The following is an 11,216-nucleotide window of genomic DNA, read 5'->3' as shown; positions in this document are numbered from 1 at the left end:
TACTAACAGAGGAAACTTTGTATTCCTTCCAAATATCTGAAATGTGATCTAACGTGACTGTAGATATTTTGGTAGTCCAGACATAGGTTTAAACCATTTTTAGTCCAACTCAGGTCTTGATCTTTTACGTTTATTCCCCTGGTTTCTTCTTTAATGCTCCAGACTGTCTACATCGGGCTTTATCAACTTTGGGCTTTTGTCCTAATTTATGTATGCATTAATATTCTTCATGCACTTACCATTAAATACAAAATTGCTGGGTAAGAACGTATAATAGAAGAAAGAAAAATGCTATGCTCTGTAGATGTAACCCTGCGTTGTAGAAAGGCTAGAGTAAAAGATGGTGGGGTTTCCAGTACACCTCTACTTTTGCAATCCATGCACTGGTTTTCTTTTCTTTTTTCCTTTCCAGCATAGTCATCTTTCATTTGGATTGTCTTCTGATAGCTCCCTAAGGGAACCAGGCACAAGCTATGCACAAATAGCATAGTGTTGGGATAGTGTTAACAGGAGACTTCGGCCTGAAAATCTCACAACAAATTTCTATGCCATAAGCAGCACCCATTACAATAAGGTCTTTCATTCAGATTATACAACCCCGCACAATGCCCCACACTGGGCAGTTAAGACAGTCAGAGCCCAGTTTTAAACGCAGCCCTTCCCACAAATCAACACACAGGCGGGATACCTCCCGCGTATCCCGCATAGGGTGAACGAGACAATTGTCGCTTGCTAGGACCTAGTGCATTTTGCAGAAGTGCTGTTTGTTTGTCTAGCTCTGGGTTATGTGGAGTTTTAGAGAAAAGTATTGCAGACTTGTGGCAGGCTGACACAATCTCAGAGAGAGCAAGTGAAAGATTTATTAGGGGAATTTCCTTCTCCTTAAATACAGCTTTCTCTGAGGGCTGACACTTCATTTCTTCCCAGTGCCACCTCCAAGGGTTTTAATTCCCCAAGTGACAGCAATACAATAAAACTTGGCTATCTCCTGTCTTCATCACCAGTGTGGACTTAGCCCGGTGCCTCCTGAAATCCCCCTGGACTGTTCATACACAGGTGACCATCTCAGATCTTAGCTGCGTGACTTCCACTGGGCCAAATTATCTAAACTGCTGTTCCATTTGCTGGTAATTTCTGCAGAGGTCAAGCACTGCCTGGGTCTAATGCTTACTTTAAAAGCAGGTTGATCCAGCACAGGCCTGAGACAGACTAGAAGGGGACTGCATAGGGAGCCTTGTCTTGCTAATGCATGGCCAGGGGATTTTCTGCAGGGGAATGGAGGCCTGCAAGACAGCCCTTTCTGCAAGCACCAGCTTCATTTTGAAAAGCGCTGGAGAAATAGTACACAAGAGGCCACACTCAAAATATAACCAACTGCTTTAAATTCCTTCGGTATGAGTTCTGCCTTTCCTTAACGTCTATGGGAACTCTGCCAGTAACTGCCCTTGCGCTACGGTTTCTCCCTTTGTGTTAGTGTCCAGTAAAGCCTGATCTCCACATTAACTCAGAAGATGGCACAGCACTGATTTCTAGTCTGAAACAGCAAAGAAATTTATTGCGAATATGTACCTTATTCTTGACCTCCCTTTCATCCTACATGACAGCTACTTTTAGTTATGTCGTATCCTATATGGCAGGCCTCTCTTCCTTGCTAACACTAGAAGGGAAACAAAGGCTTGTTGTTTCTCTGAAGTACCAGAGGTACTCTTAGTTTCCATCCAGAAAAGCCCTTCCCACCATTTATTCTGTCCAGAGAAAGATCATAGATAGCAGTGGATGAAACAGTGACTGAAACAGTGACTGATGCTTTAGAAAGTTCCTCCACTGATGTTTGAGCAGAGGAGCCAGGAAGGGAATAAATAGCTACAGTTCTTCAGTCCAAATAGGTAACCCTAATTGCCTAAAAATTCCTTAGGGTGTATCTTTTTTTGAGTTGTTCCTCAGCTTGCAGTCTACATATGATATGCACAGCCACCATCAGTATTGCTGCGTACTGAGTCTCGAAAATAATTCAGAACAAAAATGAAATACTCAGCTGGGCAAGGGCATTCAGAATGGTCATATGCTGTTTTTCTCTGGTGGAGAAGGAGGGTTTCCCCTCTGGGGAATTTTCGCCTTGCTCCAGGCAGCTGCCATCAGGGCCGTCAGCTCTTGCACAACAGCTTCTCGGTCTGGGCAAGTGGGGTGACCACTGTTGGTACCAAGCTATTGGTCTGCTCGGAGCTTTGCAACCTAGGCTCACGCTCCTAGGCAGGTGGGTCAATAACACTGAGAACTTTATAAAAAATAGTCCTAGGCTCATCAATATACACCAATATAAAATTGTTTTGGGATATGTGACCTGTCAAAATGTATTAGCTTGCACTTGGGACTGCCTTAGCTTCCAGTCTACTGAAGTGCCTACGTAACGTGCAGAGTCACCATCAGCGTTGCATGTACTGGATCAGCAACCTCTCACCCTGCCGTGAATGAGGAATAAGGAAAGGGAAAGGACGCAAAATCCTCTTGGCTCCTTGTGCAAAGAGCAGCTGCAGTCCGACTCCTGGAACTCAGGACTGGGTCTGTGGGTCTCCCCTGACGGGGATCCTGTTTGGGTTCACTTGTGTATTGCAGGAGACTTGTGTATTGCAGACTTCTTACCCTGACCTGTCTCACTGCTTGGCAAGAAGCGAGAATGCCTTCATACAGAAAAGCTGCAGCTTTCTAAATAATGTTACAGCTCCTATTCCGGACTGTATCCTAAACCTTGCTGGGGAATGTGGCCAGGGCAGCCACTGCCCCTGTACCAGGTCCTGATGCCAGCTGGGTCCTTGGCACTGAGGTCTTAAGGCACTTTCCCAGCCCTGGGAGGTCCTATGCCAGGGGAGTAGGTGGTATCATTTCAGAGAGACCTCCCCCTTAGCTCAACTCAGCTGATGAGAAAAAACAGCTTTGTCCCTCCAGGGAATTTAACTAACATTTGCCTATTGTGGTTTGACCGACAAACTGAAATGCTGCAAGTGGCCCCTCACCTGTAAGGAGGGCTGGAAGAGCGATGCACGGAGTTCGGGCTGCAGTCAGCCCCTTCAGTCCTGCTCAGTGAGTGTGGTACACATCTTTTAAAAAGCAAAAGGTGATTCTGGATTTGGATGGCAAATACTTGACTTGCTGGTAGGCTTAACCACAATAGCTTCCCAACCCCAGGTTCTTTGCTGTAGGCATTGGATACATGGTTTTGCTATTCTTTTCAGGCTCACTCTGTTGTTTTTTTTTAATACTACTGTGTACATTTATGGGTGAAGTGTTTCATATATATTTCTGAGAAGAAAATTTGGTTTTATAAATGCATGGATGCATATAACAAATTAAACTGGTGTATTAAAAATAGCAACATAAAAAGATCTCTTATCCAAGTAAAGAGACTACACCACAAAACAGCTTTACTGAAAAAGTGTCTTGTAATGCTCATTTCATTCTTGTAAACAATGCGTCTTTTTAAATGTGGACTGCAAAAATTACACACAATACTTTGGTTGAGGAATCTGCTGGCTGATTTTCTGAATCACTGTTTTTAATATAGGGACTGTGGGCGTCTAAAAAGGGTTCTATATATAATTCTGAAGAGCCATCTCATTCAGTTGCTGCAACTTACTTTACCAGTTTCTCCTGATTCATTTGTTTCTGAATGCTAAGCATTTTAAGAGTACAGACTGAGCAAAAATGCTCTATATAGATCATTATAGTTTGCAGCTCCGTGACTTCCCAAGAGGTTATTATATCTCAAGCAGTGAGAAACAACTCTCACTGAGTAAGAAATTATTCTGTTGTGCAGTATTATTCAAGCAATTAGAAATCATACTGTGTACAAAATACCAGATCTCTAGGTAGCAATTTCTGGTGTTGTATCATGCCTACTTAAGTGTGTAGCTACAGCAGAAGAAGTACTATGTTAACAATACAAGCATTTTTAAACCAATAGACTAACAGATTCAGAAAAACAACAATATACTGTAATTGCAATGCACCTTTCCATTGGCTTTAGACATCTCAATTCCCCATTCCAGAATCTCCTGGATTCCTAATTTCCCTGCCATTCATAAACTCTCCATCTGGTCAAGGAGAGTGAAGTATGAAACTTTGAAACGCATCACAGTGGTATTTTATAGCATGGAGAAGAAGTCCACAGTAAGCAAGAGGTAATGTCCACTTTCCTTCCACAGCACTCCTGACTCTAACTGCTCCAAAATGCCCAAAACCTGGGTTTGCATTTTTCTTGGCTAGTACAACAGAATGCCATAAAACTAAGCAGAGCATTTCTAAATAGTTCCTTCTGAAGACCCATAGTCAGCCTTTTTCTTTAGAAAATTTGGTTGTATCAGCATATTAACTTGAAGCATGTTAAACCCAGCTTTGCAAATTATATAGACAGGGGTTAAGAGGGCCAAAGCTTAACAATTCCCCAACTCTTAGGGTGGATCTCATTTATAGGCAGAAGCAGAAATAGACTAATTTCTTTTTAAAGTCAGTTAGGATACTTTTATTGGTATCAGCTTCATTCGATAAGCTCCCAGGCACTTTTAGAGTGATATTAATGAAAAAAAGTCTCACAACATGCCAGTGAGGTATGGAGGTACAAAAGCATGATTAACATCTATCTAAAATTCACATGGTCAGTGCCAGATATGAACACAGAAAGAAGGGTTCCCATCTTGAATGATTCTGGGATGCAGCTGCTCAACTAGGAAATGTTTTCTCTAAAGAAGCAGGAAATCCCCAATGCGTGCTGGTCCAGAGTTTGAAAACCACACTCGGCTGTGTGGAGGTGGGCACATCCAAGCTCTAAACCATTTTAATGTTTAGAGAGCAGCATGGTGTTGCATCAGTGTTTCCTCACAGTATAGAAGTAAGGACATGACTCTTGTACTCACCCCTTCATAACTGCTCAATACGCCTGGCAGATCGCCACATAACTGAGGTTAGTGCATCCTGCCCTGTGGCTGCCATGTCCTGTGTCCCTGGGGAGGCAGGAGACGTGCTATGAGTTCAGTCTGGGTGATCCTTCTCCACAGCTATGCCCTTCAGATATCACTGAGGGGCTTCTTACCATATGCTGAAATTGCCAGGCACAGTTGGGGGGCTCAGGAACATCTGTGATGGGTGGATGGCTGCAGGACTGGAGGATCCAGTGGGGCACTGGACCAGTCTGGACCAGGAATCCCAATGTTTTGGGAATCAATGCAAGTCACTCTCTGACACTGGGCCCCCTCGCTATAAAAGCATCCATAAAAGCACCAGTGTTGGGGGGGAAGGAAAGAGTGAGTGTGACAGAGGCAGGAAAGCACAAACACTTCTGTATGTAATGTCTACATTTCATAAGGCTTTCTGTTACCATGGCAATGAGCATGGTATAAATACCTAGACAGATCTCCCTTGTGGCAGTGCATTCTGCTGCTCCTATGCTGCAGGGCCAGTCTGTGTGCAGACATTTTGATGGGCTTCTTCAAACCCTCCCTAGTAAAACTGTCAATGATTTTGTTCAATCTCAGACCAATACTCCAGTGGGCAAAAGTGCTCTTTCCACTTCATTCACCACAACTTACTTTCTGGCCCCTCCGAATAAGCAAATACATTTTTTAGCATAAAGATGGAGGATTGCATCCTTATTAATTTGTATTCAGGCTAAATAATCCATAGGAAGAGCTACATTCTGGTTGCTTTAGTTATATCTGAAGTCAGACTCAGCACAAGCATTTCCAATAACAATTTAGTGCAATCAAAACTGCTAATGCTGTTGAATTCTGAGTTGTAAAGGAGTTTTAACAGATCCAGGTTAGGCAGTCACAGAGAAGCACAGCCTTAAGCTAAGTGCAATAATTAAAATAAAAGTGCCTATGTTTCATAACACAGAAACCCTTCAATTGATTTTTCCAGGATGTGTGCAGTCTTGCATGAGATGCAAACAGAAATAGGTGGATTTTGTTTTAAAATATCAAGCATGATCCTGTGTATGGAAGCTACACACCTTATTTTAAAAGGTTCACTGCCTCCATATTCATTTGGCAGGTATAGTAATGAGAGTGACCAGATTTGCCAGGGCATTTCTTTTCCATTCACCCCCTGCTTTTTGAGTGTACAACTGAAAAGAGGAAAATAAAACAACAGAAAGATATATATATATAAGTTCCCTTATATTGCATCTGTGCAGGAAGACAAACTACTTCAGATGGGGAAAAAGCGTGTCTTCATTTTGAAATTACGTTTGCTCTAACACTGAGGTAGCTAATTCAAACTCAAATCCAAGCTAGGACAACAGAGTTGGTATTTTCCACATAAATTAGCTGGGTAAGTTACGTGCGGGAATCCCACATAGGTTAACTCAACCTGTTTTGTGGAAAACACAATAAAAATGTCAAGCTGCCGGATTTTATCTTACGATAGTTAACAGAAGATCAAGATAAAATGGGAATGACAGAAATGTGCCTTGAAATAAATCCATACTAGGATGAATTTCTTCCCATACTCTTCCAGTCCCTGGTAACAAGCCTGTAATATGGAAATAGATGGGGCTGGGAGCAGGAGGAGAGTCATGGAAAAGCCAGGCGATGGGATGAAAGAAGCCTTCCTGGTACCAACACCGTGTCACTTCTGACAAGTTGAAGTTTTCCAGAGCAGCACTTATTCTCCCTTTAACTTCTGAATGATACAGGGAAGAGATCAGTACAGCCCAAATATGAAGGAGAAGCAAAAAAAAGTTAATGGCCCTCTTAGCCTAATTGGGATGGGTTTGTAGCTGATATCATGAAGAGTAATATTTTATTAATTCCAATTCCTTGGACCTCTTAAAATTAGTCCAAACGTCATCCTCCAGCAAAAATGTTGTTTCCTCACTCTTCATTTTTAAGGCAAGCAATTACAAATAGCAAGGCAGAGCAAGAGAGAGCACCATACGAGTTTGGAAGAGGAAAATCTGTGTCGGCAGTGAGTGAGAGCTAGTCAAGATGTATGTTTATCACACTAAGCATATTTGAGACAGAGTTCTAATAGAATTGTACTGTAGTCACACGCTAAAACTGAATAACAGCTTGTACAACTCTTCACGCTAACTAATGTCCTGATCCTGCAGCGCTTTTAAATTGAAAACTCATCCAAGAACTGAGAAACTGAACCAACCTTTCCTTGGACACAGGTGAGGTGATTCATATAGTGACTGAGGGGGAAGGGAACATTGCATGAGTCACTTCTTTTTGTTATATGACAAGCACCTTCTCCTAATTGGTTGCTTAACCAACTTTCATTTCCATCTGCTACCCTTTGACCACGACAGAGCATGTAATCCACAGTATGTGGCTTATACTTGCTTCTTAATGGTGAAATAGCTTATGGAGGCTATTCAGTGGAGTCATACAATTTGAAAAAGGAACAGAAAATACTTGCTTGTGCTGACAAAACACTTCTCAGCCGTTGGCTTGATTCTGATCTGAGACCTATCACCTCAGCTGAAGCCAATGGAGATGCAAAAATGCATGAAAAAAATGGTTTCCTGATCACCTGGTTCTTTCAGGCATTAACCACTTCTAATAACAAACATCCCACTGACTTAGACCTATAGTCTACCTGGCCTAGCACCCCTTTCTCCAATAACGGCCAAACCTGGACGCCTAGAAAAGTTTAAAAAAAGAGGGCAAGCATATTCCCAACATTTCCCTGTCTCTAGCAGTCTATAGCTCAAGGATTTGCCTGTTCTTATGTTCCTGGGACAGATTTCCCGTATCATAAGGATATTCTTTTTACAGGGACAAGTATCTGCCTGCAAACTACAAGGACTACAATTGCTCGTTGCTTTTGCCCTGTATGCACTTCTACATGCTCTCCTGAAGATCAGAGACAGCTTTTGCCAAAGAAGGCGAATGCTGCTCTGTAACTCTGAATGCTCAAGGAGTGCTCCTAAGAGACTTACCTTGTGCGGGGACTTTCCCTAGCCATTTATCTAATGGCAGAGAAAGGGCTGTTCCTAAGAGCTGAGACTGCTGCTTTCATGAATGAAGTACGTACATGTATACGGACTGATAATGGCTCCATCACCCCAGGTGATGCCAATTAAATTTGGGCATAGTCCACCAGAATGAAACAAAGTTTGTTTGCAAATTGGGATATGTTAACCAGAGACATGGGAAAAAAAAAACCTTTAAAAACAATCTAAAAATGGTACTACAGTAAGGCAAGTCTTACAATTTAAAAAGTGTACATTTGGTGAATGATAAATAAAAAGTACTAGGAATGAGTTGAAGGCATTTTTTTAATATTTCCATTCCACGCGAGCAGAATGTTAATTGTGTCCCTGATGTGCCAGTATCAGTTATACACTGAGAGAATTCTAGAGAACTCTAAGCAGCGTTTTTTAACTTTTAAGTCCGAACACATGCACCAAGGCGAACATGCTGTTGAGTTAGGAACACTGTCACCTCCTTAAGAGTGACAGTGTCACTGCTGTCTGTTGGTGACACACTCTGTAAAAAGACGCATTCTTCCACAAAGCTTTCCCAGTAACTTTGGGAAGCTGCAGGCAGGATATCGTCTGACGTCACATAGTCTGATGTGTCAATATTAAGGGCATAAAACCCAGGATGTCCCAGATACGGTCTTGCACTAGCTTGGAAGCTGGACAAAGTTACCTTTTGCAAGCTTTTGTGTATCTATCGGAAACAGAACATGGAGCGCTGGAATGTGTTAGAGACAATTTTATAAACAGCAAGAAGGGGAAAGAAATGCAAGTCTTTCCTTTTCTCCATTTGTTTTCAGGACTGTGGGTGAGTTGGGCATGCCTTGCCATGGTCTTCACAGGGAGTAAAGGCATTTTTTCCTCTGCTATTATCACCAAGAGGTGATATTCATGTGACTGCTCTGCATTCAGCTGGCACCTTTGACAGTCTTGCCTGCACTCTGTCCACCAGCACTTGGAAGTGGCCTGTAACCTCAGATTAAAGGGATGACTCTCAAACGCCTGTGCATGCTGCTGCCCGAGGGCTAGCTGCTCCATCGAGTCTTGCTCATAGGACGGTTGTGGTAGCCTGGGAGAGTACTCCTACACGTAGGTCAGCACATTCGAAATAACAGTTTGTGATGATTTGGGGAAAAGCCAGGACAGCCAGCAGAGAATCTGCAGCAAACTGGGACTGTACCTGTGGGGATTAGTAAGGGAAACATTTTGCCTAATGACAGAAGAGATTTTAAAATGGACAGAGAAAGGAGAAGAAATATTTTTTGCAAGATACTAAAACCTAAAAAAAATAGGAATGATCATTCTGCAACAGGATTCATAAAAATATACTCTATAATCCAGGTGTATTTGGTACCGTTCTCTCCTTACTGTGCTGCTATATCCCTTGCTATTAACTATAAAGGCAGCAGTGTATGTGCATGCATATGGGTGAGCATGGCAGCACTTGGGAGGATGAGAATGGAGCTTCTTTCTTTCTGACTACCTTTTAATGAATGAAAAACGAAAATTCAAAGCCTTGCTGTGTGATAGTGATCTCCCCATTTGGCATCTGGGATTGATTCTGCAGGCCTGCTGTGTGCAGATCCCCCTCCACATCTCTGCCAGAGCCACACGCACACGAGTGCAGCATCCAGCCCCAGGTGCTGCTGTGTTCCTGCTTCCTGGGGATATCGTCTCATGATAACCAGGAGGAAAAACAAAACAAAAATCCCACGAGGCAGCTGAGGAATTGACTTATAGAGTTAAAATCCGGAATAGAATACAGCAATGCCTGACTACCAAACTATTGCATTTGCTAAATATTTAAGCAGATAATGCAAATAATTGCAGCTAAACCCAATTCTTTCTGAGAAAAGAATACAGAGAGACAGGACAGGATACTGTTAGGCTTATGTTAGGCATATTAAATGAATCTTAGCCAGTGTTGATAAGTCTGTCAATCCACAAGAGGCAAAAAAATGCCTTAAAGGAAATAAGCATAGCAGAAAAAGAAAATCTGTATTCAGCATGGTGCTCTGAGTACCGGATTGCAGCACTGATGGAGAGAGTGGAGGTGAAAGGGAGAAGCAATACTATTCCATATTGCTGTCCTGATTATCAGGCAAGGAGGCTGAGGCAGTGTGAATTATTTAACTTCATATAGATGTGTAAATAACATGTCATCTCTGATCCTTTTAAGCTTTTTTAATAGTTTTTTTTTAGAGTCAAGAACTGAGAAACATACAAGGAAGCTCACAATTTTATACCTGGAAAAGAGTGCAGAGCAATTGCCTCTGTTGTTTCTCATGGATGCTGTACTCAACACAGTGACGTGAAGATAATCCTTACCCTAAGAAGCAGAGGACACTGACAGGGTGGTGTTCTAACTCCACTTCTGTTGTTCTAGCTGAACAAGGTAGCATTTTTAAAAGCATCCAAGTGCAGTTCTGGTTGAGAAGTCATATGTCTGAGTTAGCTCCATGTGGTGCCAGACTTAATAACCCCCGCTGAGAAGCAGTGCCGCATTTACATGAATGTACAGGCTTCTGGACTGGAGCTGGATAGCAAGCCTTATTTTCAGAGTTACTAAGTGCCGTACAAAGATAAATATTTAGACATCTACACATACAAATGCACACTTGATAGATTTATAAAAGTGCTTACATCGTTAGGCACCTACTCTTAAATCAATGTGAACCTTAAGTAATGAAATCCTAGAAATCTCACTAAGCACAGTATTTGGTGTCCCCCCTAAATATTCTACAAGATCTGGCCCACTGTCAGTGAGGCCTTAAGTATTTGTATGGCCCAGTTCTCTCTGAAAATGGGATGCAAGGTTCTGTGTCATGTAGATGCTCTTATTATTTCTATTGTTTTCAGACACCTGAAGAAGGGATCAAATCAAAGATAACGTGCATAATGTCTAACAGGGCAGCATTTTTACTGCTGCCCATATCAGTCTATGGCCAAGACTCGCCTCCTCTTCCATTGCTTCAAGGCATTATGCTGTGAGGATGAACAGAAGACATCCAAGGCAAGGAAAGATACAGAAAGGTTGTGGCACATCCAGGGCAGCAAGGAGCACAGCTTCTGCATCAGTACCGGCCACAGTCCACAGTCCCAGGCTCAAACCCCCTTGGTAGGGCTGGCCCTGCTGCTGCACAGCCCCTTCGGTCACCCTGGCACAAAGCAAGCCCATGCGGTATGTAAGTGATGTTGAGCAATCAGGTCCTACAGAAAGCAGTATTTTCTGCAGGAA

This window comes from Platalea leucorodia, assembly GCF_965183815.1.
Source record: "Platalea leucorodia genome assembly, chromosome: 2".
Lineage (NCBI taxonomy): Eukaryota > Metazoa > Chordata > Aves > Pelecaniformes > Threskiornithidae > Platalea > Platalea leucorodia.
The sequence above is the reverse complement of the archived record's forward strand: the minus strand, read 5'-3'. Positions refer to the sequence as shown.